The sequence below is a fragment of the Chlorocebus sabaeus genome, chromosome 21 (genome assembly GCF_047675955.1).
Source record: "Chlorocebus sabaeus isolate Y175 chromosome 21, mChlSab1.0.hap1, whole genome shotgun sequence".
In the NCBI taxonomy this organism is placed as follows: Eukaryota; Metazoa; Chordata; class Mammalia; order Primates; family Cercopithecidae; genus Chlorocebus; species Chlorocebus sabaeus.
Genome location: NC_132924.1, coordinates 83089170 through 83113822, shown reverse-complemented (window position 1 = coordinate 83113822; position 24653 = coordinate 83089170). Strand labels below are relative to the sequence as shown.

Here is a 24653-nt window from a genome sequence, read left to right as displayed (position 1 = left end):
AGCTCAAAAGGAAAAGAAGAATAACCCAGTATGTTGCCATCCTAGTAATCAATAGAAATTAGCCTAAATTTGACTCAGATTTTGTCATGCCGTGTTGAACCTGAGTAATAAGTCAGATAATTAGGGAGCTTCATTAATTTTTTGCTATTTTTAAATAATAACCCGATGCTTAAATCTTATTTTAGATGAGAAAGACTTTGCTTACTTATTAGCCAAAAGAGCTGAGAAATAATTAAGATAAATATTCCTCAGTATTCTCATGCCATTATTATCCCGCTTGATTTTCTCCATTAGAAGAACTCTAAGACATTCCACAATAAATTGCAGAAAATATGTATACTGTACATATAGCCAGTGAAATTTTGTTTAACTAACTTATTCTGGACAAAAGAGAAGTGGATGATTTGAGCAGTTTGGTCTAACAAAATTAAGTTAGAGAATGAAATAGATCTAGACTTAAGTTTCAGCATGCACACTTATTACTTAGGTGGAGTCCGGGCCGGTTATATTCTCTCACCCTTAATTGTTTTTCCCAGAAATGAGGTTAAATATATCTAATATTTAGGATTTTTTAAGGACAATGAATATATCCTAATTATAATCCTCAAAACTCAGGGAGATTGTTATTAGATGTATGTATGATTATGAATTAGATTTTGATTTACTTTACATATCAGTCTTATTTATTGCTAATACACAGTTTTAAATGGTTTATGAATTTTTCTATGTTGGGTCCCATACATTCTGTACATTTCAATGACAACAGATGGTATTTATTAGAGACTAAATGAACAAAGCCAGTCTCATTTGGTAATTAATAGATGGACCCCAAATCAACTAATCATCTTCAAGTGATTGAGTTTAAGTAGATAATCATGACCAAATGAGCCTTAGCTGTGCTATTCTCTTCATTTTCAACTTCTGTATAGTGGACATTTTGTGACAAACTTAACTTCCACTAATAGCTATCCAAATGTAGCTCAATAAATCAATCTCTTTGTGCTAAACAGATGTTATGATAAATGATTTACATACTTTATCTCATTAATTCTCACCAAGAAAAACCTTGTGAAATAGACATAGCAAGATAAAATCTTGACATATTTATCTTCATGTTTGCTTATTTACAGAATTTCTACCCTCTTCCAGACTTGTCTCCAGAGGGGTTGTTATCTCAGAATACAATGAAAAAGAAACTGTTGGTGCTCATGTTTTTAAAAAATTCGAATTGGGTTCTTAAGAACCAAAAAGTAGTACACAAATGAAGTTGGTAAAGAAAATTGAAAATAAAATTCCATAGAGAACATGATGACAACCCTCATTTTCCCATCCGTTCCCTCAAGCTATAGAAAATGAGGGTTGAAATACTAGAATAGTTAGGAGAAATAAGTATGAAGAACCCTGGAAGTTCATTTTCTTTCTCTTTTAGAATCTTAGTAAAAATCCACCTCAGCAGGTTTGAATTAGCTCAGTGGAAGCACTGACAGATTCTAGTTGCTTGTTTCAGAGGCTCCACCTTTCAAATGAGAACAGTTCCTCAACCAGAAAAATTCTATTATTACATAGTCTTCCAGGTGTTTCTTTCACTTGTGCTTATCAATATGTAGAACATTAACATAGTTAGAATCCCACACCAGGATTCTTTTTAATGGTATGACTGTTATAGATGAATCTCACTGAGGCATACTTTTCTTTTTGAAAACAAGAATGAGAGTGATGGTTAGTACGTGGCTACTTTTCTACTTGTACACTTTTCTCCAGTACCCTCTATTTTCTATTAATTCCACATAGCTATAAACATTTGTCTATGTGCTTTTTGCTCAACAGAGAGGGAAAGAAAAACAGCATAACTTTGGAGAAGATAGTGTTGGGAAAAGGATCTAAATAATTGGAGTGTTATTAAGCACAATAGAGGGAATCACCTACAAGAGGTGTCTAGGGAGTTCTTAGAAACCAGTCGACTGTCTAAATAGCAGCCCTTGCTCTTTGAACCTGATTGAGCTGTCCTCATTCTCAGGCTGGGACATTCTAGAGTCACCAGTATATCAGGTGGGCCTATGTGTCAGTACTTGGCTGAGCTCAAGTCTGAATTGTTCAGTGTTCACATATACTCCATGTCTAAATTGAGCTCCTTGATCCTCAGAGAGTAGTAATGATGTGTGGAATGGAAAAGATTCCAACATAGTGGCTTTGGTGGTCACACACAGTATGGAAATCTACTCCCCATTGCTTATTACTTAACTAGTGTAACTATTCCTTTTTTAACCAAAAACAAGCAAACAAACAAAAAACAACAAAGAAAGAAATAGAAGGTTGGGAAGATAAAATAACTTGGCTATAGGCTTGTCCATAGGATTCATCAGATATAAGATTTAAATTTACCTCTCTGGAGTTTGAAGAAATAATTAAAAGCAAAATGCATTTAAAAAAATAGCAACGCACATACACTGAATGTTTCCTAAAGAAACTTGTAAACCTAAAACTTCATCATTTAGTGAAGTAACACCCTCTTTACCTTTGGTGTTTTTCTATCATATCATGTATTATAATAGATAATAGTACAAAGTTGTCTTTTACAATATATATTTAACAGAAGCCTACTTATCTATGAGCTTCCTAGATAGTTTGATGGATCACTAGGCTTATGCAATACATCATTAGATGTAATTAGCTAAAGTCGACAGCAAGAAGTTGTCCTTACATATAACATTCCAAGGTAGCATGATTTCACACAAAAAAGGTTGTTCAAAATTCTGTTGTCAGTAAAATGTAGGGAAAAGGTCATAAAAAAAACTTCATTATATATGGAGAGACTATGATTATTAATATAAAATTAAGCAACAATGTATTAGTTACAAAACTTGCCAAGACCAGCTTGGTCAGGGAGACCCTAATCCAGTGGCGCTAGAGGAATTAAAGAGACACACAAAAATATAGAGTGTGGAGTGGGAAATCAGGGGTCTCACAGCCTTCAGAGCTGAGAGCCCCGAACACAGATTTACCCACATATTTATTAATAGCAAACCAGTCATTAGCATTGTTTCTACAGATATTAAATTAACTAAAAGTATCCCTTATGGGAAACTAAGGGATGGGCCGAATTAAAGGAATAGGTTGGGCTAGTTAACTGCAGCAGGAACACGCCCTTAAGGCATAAATCGCTCATGCTATTGTTTGTGGCTTAAGAATGCCTTTAAGCGGTTTTCTGCCCTGGGCAGGCCAGGTGTTCCTTGCCCTCATTCCCATAAACCCACAACCTTCCAGCTTGGGCGTTAGAGCCATTATGAACATGTCACAGTGCTGCAAAGATTTTGTTTATGGCCAGTTTTGCGGCCAGTTTATGGCCAGACTTTTGGGGGGCTTGTTCCCAACATGTCTCCCTTCTTTGATTTGCAAAGAGATAAAAGCAAGGGCAGCTTCGTCACAGTGAGCTACTTCTCGCAGGAGTCGGGATCCGCATCTGCAGACTATACAAAGACAAACAACATAGATTAAAAGCATAGTCATCATTGAAATCACAGAGTTTCCAAGTGTTTTTATCCATTTACATGGGTTTCTAGCTGCTAATTTGTCTGCAGCTCCTTTAAGCACTCCAGTTCCTGGCATTAAGTTCAGGTGTGCTTGGGATGCTTTAAATATTTGTTCTTTTAATTTTGCTATATCCAAAGACAAGTTTGTAGAGTGTCCTTCTAGATGCCTTTTTATTCTTTCCCAAATTTTGATCTTATTAAGAGCATTTAATAGTTTCCACAAATCCTTATGTTTAGCTCCTAGAGTGGGCCGTATCATTGGAGGTTGAAGTGCCACTATACCGCCATGGTTCCAGATAATAGGGACTTTTGTCATACTTCTTATTATTTCTACCATCTGACCGTTTTGTTCAGATCATCTGAACATAGTGTGACTGTGGCACACAGACTGAGAGGTGCAATTCAAACTAAACATCTCCTTAGGGGACCAATTAATAATGATTCCATAGGAATCATTTTGCAGCACCTCTGCCTGTTCTGCAATGCAATCTTCCTAAACAAGTATGTTCATTTTTTCTAAACAGGCCCAATCCTGTTTACAAACAGGTTTTTGAGGGTGGTATACCTCAATTATAGGAGTAGATTTATTATGGTAAATACTGAGATCAGAAAGCATGTGTAACTGTGTCATAGAGTGATTGCATCCAGGCATTATTGCCAGCCCTTATTGAAGGAATACTCACGGCAGTGGTGATAACCACTATCATAGCTACCATTAAATTATTTATTGTGAATGGTTGTCCCGCTTTCCTCGGGTTTTCTTCTGCTGTCTGTGACAACTTCTTGATCTGTCCCCAGGTGGGTGGCTGTGTTTGATGGGTGTTGCTCGTGACAGTTGGGGTCCTCCACAGCATCAGTCTTGACATGGCTGCAACCGGGGGTCCTCGGGATCCTCCCGGAGTCTCTTCCTTGACATCCGGCTCATGGTAAGGTTTCAGGTGTCTTGATGGTATCCAAATCGGTTGTTGATTTTGGCCTGGAGAAATACAAGCATAACCTCTACTCCAAGTTATTATTCTACCTATTTCCCCACTTTTTGTTATTAGATCTCTCCACCAAATCAGTTGTTCTGTTTCTGTCTTTGCAGCTGGTTTCTGTAGATGCTGTTCAGCTGCTGATAACATCTAGCCTTTGGGCAGGCTCAAAAAATTTAAAGTTAATAATGCTAGACTCACTTGTGTACGGGCTGTCCTGTAATCTCTATTTTTCCTCCTTTTTTGTTTTTGTCATCAGTTGTTCATCTGTACGAAATCGTAACTGAGCATTTTCAATTAATATGTGGAATGAAGCACATATGAAGAATCAGAAATCACATTAATAGGCATATCAAAAGCAGTCAATACCTCAATTACAGCTACAAGCTCCGCTTTTTGAACTGAAGTATAGGGCATCTGGAAAACTTTACTTTCTGAGCCAAAATAAGAAGCTTTACCATTACTAGACCCATCTGTGAAACAATGAAAACGCTTAGCGGGCTGCAGGTTGTTTACTGCAGGAATTGTAAATGCAAACCATTCACAGTCTTGCTCAGCTAAAGGGATAGTAAAGAAACAATTTTTTAAATATATGACTATTAAAGGCCAATTTTTTGGAATTATAGCAGAAGAAGGCAATCCTGGCTGTAGTGCTCCCATAGGTTGTATAACTGACTTTAGTCGGTTAACATTCTCCATTTACCTGATTTTTTTCTTAATTATGAAAACTGGAGAATTCCAAGGGGAAAATGTTGGAGCTATGTGCCCATTTTCTAACTGTTCAGCAACTAATTTCTCTAAAGCCTCCAGTTTTTCTTTACTTAGCGGCCATTGCTCTATCCAAATTGGCTTATCTGTTAACCATTTTAAAGGTATAGTTTCTGGAGGCTTAACAATGGACACCATCAAAAATTGTTTCCTAATCTTTGGTGGGAACTTTGTTTTTCCGCTTGAAGCAGTTCTTTCAAACCTTGCAAATTCTTTTCCAGTCCCATACCAGGCACATACCCCATTTCATACATTGTATGTTGATTTTGAGGGCTATATAATTGTTCTGGAATTAGAACTTGTGCTCCCCATTGTTGTAATAAGTCTCTTCCCCATAAATGTATAGGTACAGAAGTTATAATTGGTTGAATAGTCCCAGGTTGTCCACTGGGCCCCTCACAATGCAAAATAACTACTCTGATATACTTCAGCAGCTTTACCAACTCCAACTATGTTAAATTGAGCGGGTTGAATTGGCCATGTGCTGTAGAGAAATGATTGAAACGTCTGCTCCTGTATCTACCAAACCTTTAAATTTCTTTCCTTGAATAGTTATTTCACAGGTAGGATGTTTATCACTAATATGATTTACCCAATCAGCTGCTTTGCCTTGTTTATTTGTGCTTCCAAATCCTCCTGTTCGTTTAATATCACTTTTTCACATTCCCACGTAGGGCACAATCAGGAGCTGTGCTATGTGCTCTCCTGGCTCTGCTTTCCAGGGAACAGAAGTAGATATAACAATTTGAATTTCCCCATTGGAATCGGAATCAATGACTCCTGTATGTATTTGTATAACTTTTAAACTCAAAACTAGACCTTCCTAAAAGTAATCCTATTGTCCCTGCTGGCAAGGGTCCACAGACTCCTATTGGGACCTTTTGCAGGAGTTCCCCAGGCCGAAGGCTCACAGCTTTTGTGCAGCATAAATCTACTGTAGCACTACTGGCTGTGGCGGGGGACAGACATTGTACAGGGGTGAGGAAATGGCCTGAGCTGGAAATGCCCCAGTTTAGGACAGGGCCGTTTCCCGAAATCGGGTTCCCATCTTTATCAAACTTAAAGTGACAATGACTAGCCCAGTGTTTTCCTTTTTTACATTTTGGACATATTTCAGGTTCAACAATTTTCTTTTTTCCCCTGTCTAGTGGCCTGACTCACTGATATTTTCTACATTCTTTTTAAGTATTATCATGCTTCCCACAGTTAAAACAAGCCCCAGGAAATGGAGAATTTCCTTTATCCACTCTCGGTCCTGCCATTGCCTGTGCCAACAAGGTAGCTTTATGCAGATTACCTCCGATACCATCACAGGCCTTGATATAATCAACTAAATGTGCTTTCCCTCTGATAGGTCACAGAGCAGCCTGGCAATTGGGATTAGCATTGTCTAAAGCTAATAACTACAACACTATATCCTGCGCAGTCAAATCTGCAATCATCTTTTTAAAAGACTCCTGTAACCAAGCTACAAAATCAACATATGGTTCCCTTGGTCCCTGTTTTACAGCACTAAAAGAAGGGTATTGTTCCCCACCTGAAGTGATTTTTTCCCAAGCTCTAACACACACTCCTCTAAGCTGTTCTATGGCATCATCCTGCATGACCAGTTGTGCATCTAAACCAGCGCAGCTGCCAACCCCCAAAAGTTGGTCTGCAGTTATATTAATTTGAGGTTGAGCCTGGGCATTGCGAGCAGTCTGAATGGAAGCTTCATCTGCCCACCAAGTTTTAAATTGTAAGAACTGAGCAGGAGTTAGATTAGTTGGAGTAAGAGCATCCCAGTCAGTAGGAATCTTCTGACAGTAACATTCTTTAGCAGTCCCATTACAAAAGGAGAACCTGGTCTGTACTGATTTATTGCTTATTTTAATTCTTTGAGTAATTTAAAAGGAAAAGGCTCAAATGTAGCTATAGTATTTCCCTGTTGATCTGCAGGGTGTATTCTAACAGGGAACTGCCAAGCCTCCAAATCACCCTGTCATCTAGCTTGCTGAATTCCTGCCTGAATAGAACTAAGAGTGGTCGCTGGAGGCACTGCTCGCAGTCACTGGGGCAACTAGTTTTCGCCCAGTGCCCTCTGGAAAAGAAAGATCTGGGGGGTCATTTTCTTCAAAATAATAAGGAGAGGGTGCAGAAGGGTAAGGATGAACCTCTCCTTCCTTTGCCGCTTAAGCTTCAGCTGGCAAATAAACATGCTCTGTAACCTCTTCTGTTACTTCACTATACTCTTGTTCCTCCTCGTCATCAGTGTGAAAAAGTTCCAAGGTGAAACGAACCAAACCCATATTCGTCCCATTGTTACTTTGATGCTTCTGAGCTCCCCCTTCTTACTCACCATGGGGATTGCTTTAAGAGTACTTGGGTGTCCTCCAGCTAGTTTTCCAATCCAACCATCACTCCGGCGACCCTTCGACCTGGATTTGAGCCCCTACAAATGGACACCACTTGCCAAGACCAGCTCGGTTGGGGAGACCCTAACCCAGTGGTGCTAGAGGAATTAAAGACACACACACAGAAATATAGAGGTGTAAAGTGGGAAATCAGGGGTCTCACAGCCTTCAGAGCTGAGAGCCCCGAACACAGATTTACCCACATATTTATTAACAGCAAACCAGTCATTAGCATTGTTTCTACAGCTATTAAATTAACTAAAAGTATCCCTTATGGGAAACGAAGGGACGGACCGAATTAAAGGAATAGGTTGGGCTAGTTAACTGCAGCAGGAACATGCCCTTAGGGCATAAATCGCTCATGCTATTGTTTGTGGCTTAAGAATGTCTTTAAGCAGTTTTCCAGCCTGGGTGGGCCAGGTTTTCCTTGCCCTCATTCCCATAAACCCACAACCTTCCAGCTTGGGTGTTAGGGTCATTATGAACACGTCACAGTGCTGCAGAGATTTTTTTTATGGCTAGTTTTGGTGCCAGTTTATGGCCAGATTTTGAGGGGCTTGCTCCCAACAAAACTTTTTTTTTTTCTTTTTGAAACAGAGTTTTACTCTGCCGCTCAGGCTGGAGCTCAGTGGTGCCATCTCAACTCGCTGCAACCTTCCCCTTCAGGGTTCAAGTGATTCTCCTGCCTTAACCTCCTGAGTACCTGAGATTACAGGCGTGCTTCACCAAGCCAAGCTTCTTGACCTCCCAAAGTGCTAGGATTATAGGTGTAAGCCACCGTACCCGGCCTACTACCATTTTTTAAAAGATTGGCCAAGCTTATGAGTATCATTGGCTGTTAACTGGCAGGTCTAAAGTGGAAACCAGAGATGAGGGGATAAAGAGAAATAGAGGTTTTGTTTGGTTGTTGTTGTTAAAGGGAAAGAAATCGAGAGAATTCACAGCAGAGAATGAGAAAAAAAGCAAAAACTGACAATGCACAGGTACATTCACTGTGGTTGCTTATAGGTACATACCTCTCTGAGAGCTAAGACTATGTATCTAACCTTATACCTCTACTCTACAAGGGCTGGGGAGAAAAAGTTATTCAAGATTGTCCTTTCCATTGTATCTGAACACAGCAAAAATTTGGCAGTAGGGTTACTGTGTGTAGTAAGTATGTAAGAAAGCCTAGGCAACTGTTTAAGGCTTCATGTACATATCACCAAAACAATGAATCAGTTTGGCAATTGAGAATGCAAAACATCAAATCAATTATAGGGTGCTGTGGTGATTGAACAAGTACTTTTTAACTCTATAAAATATATTCTTTATAAAATCTGGGACATTCTCTAACAGATGCAGTACCTAGCTTCAACTAGCTATAATGCAGTGGCATAGGAATCAAAAGCTAGAAGCTAGAACATCACTCATAGCATTGTTGATTCCTCTTCTTGCAATTTAGGGTTCTGTTAGTTTAAACATCAGTTTAAAATAGGGACTTTGACTCAGTTCAAAAGAAGAATGCTTTCATAGTTACATAAAAATATTTTCTCTGAATTGGAAATTGAGAAAGCCAACAGCCATTTTGGACTTCTCCTACCATTGAGTCAATAGACAAGGAAGAAATTCTACTAAACGTTGTGGTAAATTCAGATTACCAAGAGGAAATTCAATGACTGATCTAGAATGAAGGCAAATGTCTGGGACTAAGTCAGTCCTCTGAGATTCTCTTTAGTTTTTCTATATTCAAATGTCAAAATTAATGAAAGCAAATGCAACCCTCCTAAAGTCAAGACCATTCAGTATTTATCTCCTCTCATTAGAAAAGCTTGAATCAGACCACCAACTAAAGAAACCTAAACAACTGTGGTGCCAGAGGAGGGCAATAAGAACATAGAATAAAAAAGGAAAAACATGAATGTAAAAAGAAAACCTATAGATTTGTGACCAATTACAGAAACAGGATTTTTTGTTTCTGTAACAGGTCTGCATATTTTCTTCAATAATCATTAAAAATATATGTATATATAATATATATGATGTAACAAAATAAATCTATGATATTAACAAATCTTAACCAAAGTTCAGTTAGACAAGGGGAATAGTTCAATAGGTCTATTGTAAATCATGACTACAGTTAATAGCAATATATTGTAATATTTGACGATTGCCAAGATAATAGATTTTAAAAGTTCTTACCACACATGAAAAATGTTAAGTATGTAAGAAAAAGCATATGTTAAATAGTTTGATATAGCCATTCCATACTGTGCATGTATATGTATGTAAATATTTTTATATAATTTTGACATATATAAAATATATATTTGATATATATTGTTGATTACATATACATATATAATATATTTTTTGTATATTAATGTTTTGTCCCTTTGTTTCTCTGTTATTTAGTATAAAAATTGTTGTTAGTAGTTAATTTTACAATTTGGCTTTATGTTACAGAATAAAAAGATAGGACAGTGAATGAATATGAAAAATAATTTATTTCCTAGAGACAGTTATGATAAGACTTTGTATTTCTTCATTTTGATGCAAGAGTGAGAGTGACTTTGCACTAAATGTAATTGTGTCTTGTTAGAGATAAGAATTCGTTTTTCTTGTGTGGAAGTTCTAACGTGTGTGGAAGAATGCATGTGAATGCTGGGTAGCCAAAAGGTGACTGTGCCAATTATTTACCTGTTGTCTCTTAACTCCAAATATACTCTTCCATCTTCTGTTTTGTGGTAGTGGGGCTGGCAGTCTACAAACTTCACTTCCCCAACTCTTTGGCCACCTGCTGGTTTGTACAGTTATACCAATAGGACATATTAGAGGGACGCTGGAAGGTAGGATGAAGGGAGAGAGTGTTTTCTACCTGTTTTCCAGGCACCATCAACATCACTTTAGTAGCAGCCATGGCCCCAGCCAGCAGCTTCCATCAGTATCTCAGCATCAGTGTCATCGGGGCTCCTCAGAGGCAGCGGCAGTAATTGAGCAGACTCATCTGTGGTCTAAGTACCAGGTTTCAGGGCACCAAGCTTCTAATTTATGGTAAATATTCCTCTTCCTAATTTTCCCTCAGTCCTAGTACATAGCTGCTACCTACGATTAAATTTTTTTGTATAGTAAACACAAAAAATAACATTTTTTTTTCCTCTTTAAGACCTCTGGTGTTGATGGTAATAATTCTGATTTCAAATCTCCACTGGTTAAAATACTTAGCTTCCTGATGGATATAGAACAACAAAGTCTCTCTCTCTCTCTGTATGTGTGCCTGTATGTGTGTGTGTGAGTGTGTGCGTGTGCATGTATCTTCACACATACTCTCCCCTAAATGCATGATTGTACTCAAAAGAAAACTTGCAGAAAGCTTGGTCCTAGACAAGTATCCATGTATCTTGTGAAGTAAAGTGACTGACACATTGGGGAGACAGTGTAAATATGAACTAACCAATATAGACCCATCATCACCTTTTACTGATCACCCATTATTTACCAAAGAGTATTTTCTGACATAAATTAGAGCTACTGTCCTTACCTTAACAGAGCTTATTGTTTTACTTTTTATATTCATCTGGGCATGTTTGTAAAAGGAACAGATGTAAGAATGTTATTTTAATAAAATTAATTGTTATAATTCCATAAAATAAGTAAGTTATGTGAAAAATAAAAAATCGGTTTTAGTACTATGTATATTCATGTTCCATTTTGTTACAAAAAATATTTAATTCTTTTCCAAAGCCGTAATGTCTGTATCAATGGATGGCAGAAACATCACTTTAGAATTCCACAGAAGCTATTAGAATAGTAGGGCTTCAGATATGGTATTTATTCCTCCTATGGGATGTACCAATTACTGAAGAATTATTTTCTATATATAGGATTTCACATTACTAATATAAGATTCAAGACCAAGTATATTTCCCTCAAGAGTAATATTGAGGGAATATTCTCCAAACAATCATTTCTATCTATTTTATTCTATTTATAAAAGGTAAAATAATATCTGTGATAAATTTTAAATTATTGTATTGGAAGGAAGAGGTAGGCAGTAAAATGGCTAAACATCTATGGGTTTACTTATCTTCCCAGAGAAAGACTGACAGAAGCTTGGGAAGGGCAAGGATCTTGAAATCAGTTGACTTGGCAGATCAGTTATCTTGAAAAAGTAATATTTCTAAATAATTAATGAAATAACATTAAATAATCAATAATAAAATACAAATCATATTTTACATAATTATGAAGATCAAATGAGATGACTTATTTGAAAGTATTTTACAAATAGCCATGTATTCCCAATCTTCTGTTAATTAGTTTTATTTCCATCTCAAAAATGTATCTTTATTGTATATATTTAAGGTATAGAATATATTTTGATAAATATATATACACATAGACATGCTTACTACAGTCAAGAAAACTAAATTATATACTTCCATAGTTGCCATTTTTTTGTATGTGTGGTAAGACCACCTAAAATCTACTCTCTTAGAAAAATTTCAGTATAAAATATGGTATTATTAATGATACTCCTCAGGATACATATTAGATTGCTATATTTATTCATCTTACATAACTACAAGTCTGTACTCTTTGAACTCCTCATTTCCTACCAACTCTATGCCTCTGGCAACTACCATTCTACTCTATTTCTACATATTCAACATTTTTTTAGATTCCACAGATAAGATCGTGTAGTATTTTACTTTCTCTGTCTGGCTTATTTCACTTAGCCTAATGACCTCCAGGTTCAATCATGTTACTGCTTTACTACTGATAGTGATATACAGATTCAATGCAATCCTTATGAAAATTACAATGGCATTTTTTACAGAAATAGAAAAAAATTCTAAAATTTGTGTAGAACCACAAATGATCCTGAATAGCTAATCTTGAGAAAGAAAAATTGTAATTGACAGCATTACAATTTCTGATTTCAAAATAAATTACAAAGTTATAGTCATCCGCAGAGTATGACACTGGCATAAAAATAGACACATAGGCCAATGGAATAGAATAGTGAGCGCAGAAATAAACTCAAGCATATACAATCAACAGATCTTTAGCAAGGTTATCAAGAAGACATAGTAGGAAAAAATTGTTTCTTTAATAAATGCTGTTGGGAAAACTAAATATCCATGAGAAAAATAATGAAAGTGGACCATTACCTTACGTCATACACAAAAATCAACTCAAATGAATTATGACTTAGACATAAGAACTGAACCAGCAAAACTCCTAAAGGAAAACATAAGGAAAAAATCCTTGATATTGGCCTTGGCAATGGTTTTTTGATATCATGTCAAAAACTTAGACAACACACAGAAAAAGTAATAAGTGGAACTATATCAAACTGAATAGCTTCTGCACAGCAAAGGAAACAAACAACAAAATAGTAAACAACAAAATGATGAGACAGCTTCCCGAGTGACAGGAAATCTTTCCCCAAAACTCTTATAAGTGGTTAATATCCAAAATATATAAGGAACTCCAACAACTCAATAGCAAAAAACAAAGAAACAAAAACCCCCACAAAAAACAAATACCCCAGTTAAGTAGGCAAAGGACACAAATAGACACTTTTTCAAAGAAGACCCAAAAATGACCAACAAATACATGAAAAACTACTCAATGTCATTAATTATCAGAGAAATGCAAATCAAAACTAGAATGAGATATTACTTCACACCTGTTAGGATGGCGGTTATAAAAAAAGTCAAGAGGTAACAAGTGTTGCTGAGAGTGTGGAGAAAAGAGAACTTTGAACATCGTTGGTGGGAATGTAAACTGGTATGCCCACTATGAAGAACAGAATGGAGGCTTCTCAAAAAACTAAAAAATCAGAACTATTGTATAACCCAGCAACCCTTCTGGGTCTATGCCCAAAAGAAATAATATGAGCACCTCATAGAAATATCTGTGGTCCCATGTTCATTGTAGCATTATTCACAGTAATATAGAATCAACCTGTGTTTACTAGTAGATGAATGGATAAAGAAATTATATTATATATACATAAACAATGGAATATTACTCCTTTTTTTAAAAAAAATAGGAGATCCTGCCATTTGTGACAACATGGAAGGACATTATGCTAAGTGAAATAAGCCCAACACAGAAAAAAAAAATGTTAACTCATTTTATTTGTTACTATCAAACCTCAAACCATATCTTTAACAGTATCTTACCTTTATTATTTCCCTCTTTTCCTTATCTTCTCCCAATCATCTTAACCTTCATATTCTAGCTTGAACTGGGTATTTTCTATTTGCCTCTCTATTTCTCTACTCTGCCTTCCTTCACCCTGCCCTGTGCCAGAGAGGCTAATGCTTGCACATTGAATCAGTGATAATCCTTGCTTGCTGGCTTCAGGTTAGGTTCTTCTGGAGGAGTCCCAGGCAGCATATAGAAGAAGAATGGGATTTTTCCTCTCTTCCTGAGATCACTGAGTTGATTGTGTCCCTTTACCAAATGCCAATGTTCCTGGTGCAGCCCTCTCTCTGCTGCTTTCCCGAGTTCCAGTATTGGCAGCATCCCCTCGCTCTTCAGGACTTATGGGTAGCAATCCACCCCTATTTTTGCAAGCTCTGGGTTCCAAATCCTTGGGTGATTTTCCTGAACTATGCCTATATCTTTGTAAAGAATGCCTTTATTAAGCTTTCTGGTATGTAGTCTGAATGTGCCATATGCTTTCTGCTTTTTGTCAGGGTCCTCCCGGATTAATGTATTCTTTTTTTAAATCTGTATCTTAAATATTTTTATTTCTCCTCCATCTCTGATTGAAACACATATTAGTCATCACCTCTACTTCTGAAGAAGCTTCCTTGATGACTTTCTTGTCTGTGTTCCTATACTCCAGAAGTCCTTCTACAAACTTGCTGCCACAGTGGCAATTCACATGTTAATGGGTTGTTTGACTTTCCTTTGGGACAGAAAATACCAGTGGTTAAGAGAACTTAGAATTTAAAAAATTAAGGTTCAGGCTCAGATCTGCTAATAAATGAAGTGGCTTTGGGCCAGGATCTTTTTTTCTAGGTTCTAGTTTTCTGACATAATTTAATACCTATTTTATAGCTCATTTTATGGGAAAAATGGGGAATGCATACATACAGCTTAGTGTAGTACCTGCATCTTGTAAGTGCTTAATAAATGTTATCTATTTTTATTTTTTATAAAATTCCTTTATGTGTCCCCACCATTTACAGAATAAAAGACAAACTCCTTTGTTTGACACATAAGGCCCTCTGTACTTTGATCCTAATTATTTAGCTTCGTATCTCACTGCTATCTTACACACAGCATGAAGTTCAACTGTTTTGAACTACTAGCAAACTCCTAACATCCTCTTTAACTGGCACATCCCTCTAACCTTTGTGCGTATCATTCACTTTCTTGTAATGCCCTTAACAGTTCCAAGCCATACACACTTCAATTTACCTGATATTACACTCAGTCTCCAAACATCAGTCTAAATACTACCTCTATTAGAAAACTCTCCTTGATTTCCCAAGGTAGGTGAAAAACCTTGCCTGTCCACCTTGCCGACTCCTGAGTTAGTATTTATGCCCACAGTATGATTCCCTGGTAGTCGTTAGACAGTGAGCTCTGCTGAGAAGAGAGACAGTAATATTTCAACTTCGATTTATGAGCATTGTGAATAGGGCTGGGCACCTAGTAGATGTTTGATAAACATTTGTTCAATGAATGTATTCTGCTCCAAACATAATTTTGTACTGTTCATAATTTAAGTCATCTTCAGATGATTTGGAAGTAATATTTAACTTAAAATTCAGAGCCTCTTATCTTGCTTTGCATCTGTTATACAGTTTCACAGCATAGCTAATGTGTTACCACATTGTATCACAGTATCACCAATATGATGCCCCCATCAACTCTGTTTGTGTTAATACCTGGGAGCTGATCTAGAAGCTGAATCTGCCAAGAAAACTGACATGCATATATATGTTCAGTGCCTTAATTTGTCATAACCTCTAAAAATACACATTGAGAAAATTCTTGCTGACTAAATATTAACATCAAGTAGTGTCAGTTGGAGTAAAATAAGTGAAAAACATGACAACAAAAATATGCATGTAGCAAGAAGCTAGAAAATATCATTTCTGTAGGAGAGGTTAAATCATTGAGTTTACCTTCTTCAAGCAGCTATCATCATGGAAAGGAAGAGGAGAATTATAATACATCATTTTTTAAATGTATTTTTATTTTTTATTTTGTTTTTGAGACGGAGTCTCGCTCTGTCACCCAGGCTGGAGTGCAGTGGCCGGATCTCAGCTCACTGCAAGCTCCGCCTCCCGGGTTTACCCCATTCTCCTGCCTCAGCCTCCTGAGTAGCTGGGACTACAGGCGCCCGCCACCTCGCCCAGCTAGGTTTTTTTTTTTTTTTTTTTTCAGTAGAGACGGGGTTTCACTGTGTTAGCCAGGATGGTCTCCATCTTCTGACCTTGTGATCCGCCCGTCTCGGCCTCCCAAAGTAAATCATTTTTAATATGTATTAAATCTTACACTCTTAAACTATAATATGCACTTGAGTATAATTTACTTTCTTTGGGAAGTTGCAATAATTCTTTCAATTTATCACTGAGTGCAATAAAGCAATAATTAAGTGGCAACTTATTTAATATACCCAAATTATCTGATATTTTATTAGTAGTAACGTTTTTAGAAGCAAACCCTAATTCTTAGTAAACTCTTCATTGTCACCTCAAATGATATAAACACCATAATTATTTTGAAATGTATGTTTTAATCTATAGATAGCTCTTTGAATTTAAGGTTATTTAGTGGAAATATTTAAAATTGGTTGTGTTTAGCTTTAAAACAGTGCTTATGAATGAGATACTTTTTAATATTTTTCTATACATCAGGAAATTTAGTGTTGTTTCAATAGCTGCTTTTGTTATTCTAATGCATTTTAATAAACGTTTTAATTGTACTTATACTCTTAAGTAAGTATCATAGAGGATATTCTTAGAAAAAAACAAACAAGATATAAAATTGTAGAAACATTTCTAGTAACATGTTTTTCTTACAGAAATTTTCCACTAACGTGCTTTTATTAGGAACTCAGTTTAAAGAACAATGGTAATACCTTTGGTTTAATACCGTATAATTATTTCAGTAGAGGGCTACAAAATCCAATGAGTAGCAAAGGTAGGGAGCAGGGGTAGTCTAAGTGGGTGGTAACAGAGGTAAGGATAGAGCTGCAAAGTGAATGGGGTCCATGTATGAGCAGATGAGGTTGCTGTTACTCCCCAGAGGAGACAGCCAGGGACTCAACCAGATTATGAAAGGAGACAAGGGAAGCATTGCCTCAGGATGTTCATCTTCTCACATTGTTATGTCAAATTATCACCTGGCTCTTTTATAACTCTTTTTCCTTCTAGTGTGCTCTGAGCTCTCCTGCTAGCTTCAGTGGTTTTTCTGTGTGCACACTTCAGTTTGTTAATTTATTTAACACAAATAAACCGAGAACACCTAACATGTCGGACATTAAGCCAGATTCTAGAGGTACATACACAGAAAAGAAGCATTCTCGTCCCTCAGGGCAGCTATAGTTCAAAGGGGAACAAGTGCCTAACTAGATAACGATAGTGTAATGTTAACATTGCCATAATTGAAAATGATCGATTAAAACAGAGGCTAATACATAGTGTACACATACTATGTACTTGCCATTATACTAATTAAATATATTGTTTCTTGTTTCACCTTCACAGGATGAGACATTTACACTATTTTTATCTCTACTACAGAGCTAAAAACAAATATCTAGTATTATAATAAAATGAAACTGAGCTCATCAGGTGATTGAAACAATATGGTATTTATCAAAGTATAGTTGCACTCAGCTGCATCCAAATTATCAGAGTTCTTAAAATGTGGATTCCTGGGCTTCAACAGGCAATCTACTGAGTTCACATTTCTGAGGAAGGGTCTAGGGAATTTGTTTCTTCTTATATAATTTTGTTTTCCTTTAATGAGAGCAATTTTCAAAGCTATAGTAGAAATTTTACTAGACAATTTAAACTCTCTCTCTAGCAATGTATGTGTGTATGTGTATACATATAAAAACTGAAAACTACTGAAATAGGTGATTATATGTATCATTTAATATATAATAGCGGGTTTCTTAAAAATGTCTTTTCTATGCTTCTAAAATATAATTTAAAATTAAATTTAATAGAATCCAGATCTAAATGAAATTCAGTCATAACCACCAGATTGATTCTATTATTAAATAATCTATACTGCATTGTATCTTGTCCCAGTTATTAAATTATCTCAGATTTAGAGTTAGTATTTTCACCCTTCCCTGAAAACTACCTTTTAAAGATACTCTTGATTCTTATATTCCATTTTCAATTAAAATTTCCATCTTTCATTAAATATAATTTTATGGAAGGATACATGAAAAATCCAGCTGAATTCTCTATCAAGCTCTCATGTCTTTTCATGTATATAAATATATATGCAAGGGTTTATGCATCAATTCCTGTTTTCTCTCAAAGTTTTAAGACAAGTTAAGGCTTATGAAATAAAATAGATGAAGTAAGCAAAAATTGATCACAAAAATGAGGTCAACAAAATATTATACAGAGTGTTAACACAGAACTAGGAGTGAGGTTCCTTCAGTCAAGAATAATATAACAAAATTAAAAATAGGTTATAGAGAGATATACACAACATACATATGAGGCTAAAGAGGAAAATCAATGTCAATAAAAAATGAATATCTCTAATAACTCTTCAAGTATTTATGATAAACTTCAGGCTGATTTATTTCAATTATCTGATGCATACTTGTTTTTTCCCATATTACAGGATTATTTGGTAGACTTAATGATTCTGTAAAAGACTGTATTTGTACAAATATCCAATATCCAATGTTTTCTGGCTGAGTTTTTAGATATAAAGATGGTTGGGGCGTGGAGATATATATATATATATATATATATATATGCATATATATACATGCACATGCATACGTGTGTGTATACACACATATATATGAATGTTTTCCCCTTCTTCCTACCATGTGCCAAGAAAGTTTCAGCACTTTGAACTCACTGACTGTGGCTCATCATTGCATCCAGACTACAGCTAGATGAACTTTCAGATTACTCAAAAATATAAAAGACACAATGGGTTAGTAAAGACAAAGAAAAACTAACTATAAGCTGTTTACATGAAACATATTTAAGGTAAAGTGCTACAGACTGAGACTGAAAACAAGTTAACAAAGAGTTTCCAGATACATTCATATAGGAAGAATATGGGAGTTGATGTATTACTACCAGAGAAGGTAGTTTTCAAGGTTAATAGAACTAAACAGAATTCTAGAAAGCACTAGATTGTGATAAAAGATAGAAATATATATACATCCAAATTCTGCAAGTCATACACAATTTAGCAGGAAAATAACAGGACAAAACCTATTAGAAATGCAAGGACTTAATGAAAGTACAATTATCCTAGGAGACTTCAGTATACTTCTTTTGCATTTGGATGTGACTGCTAGAGAAAAACATAAGTGAGAAGACAAAGAAGCTGCATAATACATGAATAAAATTGATTCTCTGGATACATTTAGAGCCTCTTCTACCAACAGAGAGTAGGATTATTTTATGATATCTGTGTAACTATTGAGTAGCAATAGTTAAATGTTGATTAACTATATGGCAACCTAAATAATCTTTTTAAAGTAGATGTTTTCCAAGATATATATGTCTATCATAATGTAAGAAAATAAATATAAATAATAAATATTGTAACTAAATGCAGGCCTGGCTACTCACCACTTACAGAATCCAGTGACAACAGTGAGGTATGGTAGAAAGAAAGTGACTTTATTAACCAACACTAGTAATGGAGAAACAGCCAGATTCTCTTCCAAAGCAACCACTTCACACTTTAGGCTGGGCAGGAGAGCTTAAAAAGGGGAACTTGCAATGGGAGGCATGCTGGTAGACTGCTGAGTACAAGGTGGGAGTGTCTTGTTCTGGTGGTTATCTCAAGCCATGGTCCACCTGGAGTGTGGGCTGCTGTAATCTCAACACTGGCTGGGTTTTTGACTAACTGTCTTGAAGTAATCTCTGGATTTTTGTAGCTGGGTTTCTACGCTTGATCTGTTTCAAGATTAGTTCCTGGAACTTCTAAGGAAGCATATAATTACATAGAAGCATACAGTTAGACAAATGTTCGTAGTGTAAGGGAATGTATGGTGACAAAGGGAGGGAAATGATGTTTCGAAGAAAGTACATTTCAAGGCTATATTTTAAGATTAAGGAAAAGAAAAAAGGTTTCTGCTGTAAGCTTCAAGGTTACATCTTGAGACTAGGGAAAAAAGAAAAAAAGTTTTAAATTGTATTTTCAGGCTAGACTGTTCAGTTACACAAGGGTATTTCAGTAACAGGAAATCTGTATAATTCATTATATCATCAGATTGAAAGATGTAAATAACATATGATTATATCGATAAACAATGAAAATGAATCTGGTAAAATTCAGAAGCCATTTAAAAAATAAATATACATATATCATGCCATTTCAATTAGGATACAAATTAGATTTTGAAATAAAACTGGGCAAATTATATACAAATTATATAAAATTATAAATTGCCAAAAATAACTAAGAAAGTTTCTCAAATAATATAGAAGAGAGATATAACAACAGAAAATATCACAAAAAAACTGTAAAGCCACTGTAATGAAATCAAGAGAGTATTGGCTTAGGATTAGAGATACAGAAAGGAAAATTCAGAAATATGTCCCAGAACATTCAAATTTACTAAATGATAAGGCAAGCATTTCAGCTGAGTAGAAAAATAAGAGATTATTTCATAAAGAGTGTTAGAACAACTAGAAATCTTGAAAAAAACTCATATCTGAGAATTAAAAAGTACTATAAAATATAAAATAAAAAACAGACATTGGCAATTTTGCAAGAACATGTGGGAAATTCGATATACAATATAGAGATAAGATGATTCTGGGTTTAGAACTGAAAATTTAAAATGTAATGGCAAAAGAAAAACACATTTGATGACATTTTCTTTAGGAAGTCATAAGAGCACTTACAATGTGTCAGTTATTCATTTTTAAAAAGTGCGTTACTTATATAAATTCTTATAACAATTGCCGTAAGGTAGTTATTATCATCTTTGTTTTATAGACAAGGATATTAATACATAGGTCACCCTATAGCTAGGAGCTTCTAACTAGGAACTTCTATGAAGCAAAAAATAAAAATAAAAACAAAAAAAATTAGCAAAGTCGGTAGACTAATCACAGATTTGTGGGACATTGCTCACACCACAAAAAACAGATAGAGGGTTATTATATGTGTAATACAAAAAGCTTGTACACATTGTGAAACTTTTAAAAAGGTGGGGAAAACAAGTAGCACAATAGACATAAAGGACATAAATATGCACTACACAGAATAACAAATCCAAGTGGCCAGCTAATGTAAACAGAAATGCTTGAATCTGTAAGTAATAGGGGATTTGCCAGTTAACAATGAAATATCAATTATACCTACCCAAATGTTCAATGTTAATAAGATTTTTTTCCAGAGTTGAGTTTTCCAAAAGTCAGACCTCGTATTTGTTTACCATTAATAAATTCATACAGAGAGATATACGCGTGCAGAATACTCAATAGAAAACTATTGTGTAAATACATCTGGTGTATGTTTACATATATTTGAAAACACTACCTGAAAAAAATCAATGTAGGTAGTAATTCCACAACTATTTGTAGCAGCTTTCTTACTCTGCCAAGTACTACCCCAATCACTTTACACTCACTTTGTCATTTCATCTTCTCCACAGCCTTTCCAGGTAGCTACTGTTACAGCTCCCATTTTTTCTATGGTAAAACTGAAGTAGAGAGATGTCAGTGAAGTCATCCAATGTCACACAGCTCATAAGTAGAGGACTTAGGATTTGAACCTTGTTCCCTCTGACTTCGAAATGCCCAGTTATACTTCATGATGTGATGTAAACTGCCTAAAAGTATTCTTTTTTAAACATCGTACTCCTATGTAATCTATTTTTTCCTGTTATTAGTAAAGTTTTTATCATATGTGGAATGTCAAAAAATAATTGTTTACTTTAATAAAAAGAATAATCACTCTCTTTAAAATTGTCATTTCTACAGTGTAGATGAATATTAATTCTAAAGAGAGATTTCCCAATGATATCTATTATTTGGCTGTCTTAAAAAAATATTCCTTCCAAAGAGACTTCAGAAAATCAATAATAAAACAAGGTTTGATGTCTTTAGGTAGAATTTAAGATTATACCAAGAAGATAAAGAGTATAAAATGACTGTAGCAGTTTCTACACTTAGTGAAACCAGAGTATAGTTTTCAAAGTGACTAGCATTGACACAATTTTGAGAATAATTCGATAACTCAGAAAAAACTGTTTTAATTATAGTTTTAAAATGTTTAGTTTGCCAGAATAAAGTATCTTGGCTGATCACAGCAATTTTGGAAAGCCTGAATTTCCAAAATACTCAAAATATAACATTTCTTAATTTGGGCTAAATCATGTGTTTGAACAAAAGTTTCCTTAGGCTAACTAAAAAAAAAAAAAAAAAAAAAAAAAAGTGGTGAGGACAAGGGCAAACAGATGAAGTCTGCACTGGAAGCAGCCTGTTCAAATGAAGAATGCCAGAGTGGCAAAATAGTCGCCAAGCAATTATTTAAGAGGGATATGTTTATTAGTTGTTTTTAAAATGCAGATCCAGTAATAATTTCAAGCTGTCTCCAATAAAGCTTAAACTCAATAAAAATACATTATAATTTTCAAAATGCTATGTTTTAAATAAATGCAAAAGTCACAAAGAAGAGCCCCAGGCTAAGCGTAAAAGTTACAGCAGTAGAAATTAATTTACATGAAAGAGCTATCATGCTTCCTTTAGAAATAACTTGCTAGGGGAAAACACAGCACAAGCCGAATATTCATAAAGAAACTCAAGAATTCAGGCAGGAGGCACTGACAGCTGCAATCATTTATTTTTCAAACTCCTGGACATGTTATAGCATGCCTGCTAGATATGAGGTAGGATAGTAAAAACAAAACAAAAGTTGATGAAAGAAACAGCCAGAAGGCCTTTAACACCTTTTCAGAAACCTACTGTTCAGATGTTCTTAAATTTTAAACAAAATCATATCAATGGAAATTAATTTTATGCCATTAAATTCTCTGAATAAATATTTCCTGTGGTGTAGCTACATCACCCAATAAAACCGTTACAAAGAGAATTTTAAAGTTTTAATTAATTATTAAAAAGAAAGAATGGATTTCATGATACATTTGCAAAAATGCTATAAAGTGTGACTACCTTCGCCCCAGTTCTTTAATTCTATTTAGAAGTTATTAACTGAGATCCTACTTTTTTTTAGGGCTCTAGTTGAATGTCTAATTAGAGTAAACTGTAGTCCACACCTCAAATTTTTCGATTTTGTCTTCATTCTTTTACTTCAGTGAAACATGACATTCACTCAAAGGAACTGGCTCTTCTGCTAAGAACCTGACAACTCTCTCTAGAAGAGCGTCCTTTAAGGGCAGGCAGGTTAACCTAGGAAGCCATGTCGAATGGGTCCTTAGGTCCAAAGAGTCCCACTTTTACATTTCAGGAATATTTTGATGAGTATCTTTTGAAAATTTATATTACTTCTTATACTCACATGGTGATAGATGTCATTTAATTTTTTATTAATTTTTCATATTTCTCTTAAAAGCCCTGAAGGTATTGATATGACATACCCACAAATATACATGTAAAACTTATTAATATATATACACACATACATATATACACACATATATATTTTCTTACACATATTTCTATATGTTTAAAAAGTTTCAGTACTTACGGGTGTTTTATTTTCCTGGTGTTTCTATATTCTTAAAACCTGGATTTCAGGTAATCTTTATTTGTTCTGAAATTTCAAGCGATATATTCAGCAAAGTATCTGTGTGACAGATATTCTAGGGCATTGCCTATATGAGAATACATTTTGTCTTCATTCATGAATAACAACTTGGCTACATATAGAGAATTTTGTGAAAAACAAAACTTTTCTTGGCTTACCCATATTTATTATTATTTCTTCTTCTCTTTATTGTTAAGTTTCTTAAATGCACGTGATCTACATACCTCCCTCTCCCTTCTTATTGCCCCAGATCTGCTTTGTTTTTTACTCTTTCATGGAGCCTGCAATCTTGATCATCACAAATGATCTCTCATTAGCAAATTTCCTTCCTGTTTGTTCAGGCGTCATTATACATACGTATCTCAAGTTTTATGTCTTCATATTTCAATGATCATATCCATTTGGATGATCCACTATTACCCCAAATTGAACTTGCATAATGGAGATATCCTTACTTCTCAAAACAAATATCCTTTTCTCTATTAATGATATAAGCACCTTTCAATTACCCAGGATTAAACCTGAATTATTCTATGCTTTATGCCCCATCACAACAAATCCTTTATCAAGACCTGCCCATTCTTCAAAAAGCCATCTTTTGAAAGCATTCATTCCCTCCTGTTCCAATAATATATATAGGTCAGGCTCTAAATCACATCCGGCGCGGAGTTTGAAAAAGTCCCTGAGCAAGTGTTTTATCTCCAGTTTCTTTCTCTCTAATATGAATTCATCTATGACTAAACCTCATAAAATTGTATTCAAAATAATTTATTTTGGGAAAAACCTACCATGGCTTCTAATTTTCTATAAAACAATACAGTCAAAGATTCCTTATCTGGAAACAAAAAACTTCAGAATCTGAGTTTAACTTACCTCACCAAGTGGATCTTTCAGTTCTCTTTCCCACAAGTCTAGTCTATTCTTGTCACTTCAAAGCATCTTAGACACACTATATGTTAGCCTATTTGTTATGCTATTTTTTAGATCTACTAAAGTTCTAAATTTATTTGAAGTTTCTTGACTTTTTACACATG

General features: G+C 35.1%; 1 pseudogene; it reads left to right on the top strand.

Annotated features, from left to right (window-relative positions):
• The first annotated feature begins 17150 nt into the window (after positions 1 to 17150).
• The window catches only part of LOC103227394 (large ribosomal subunit protein uL3 pseudogene), a 15097-nt pseudogene continuing 7594 nt past the window's right edge, over positions 17151 to 24653 (top strand).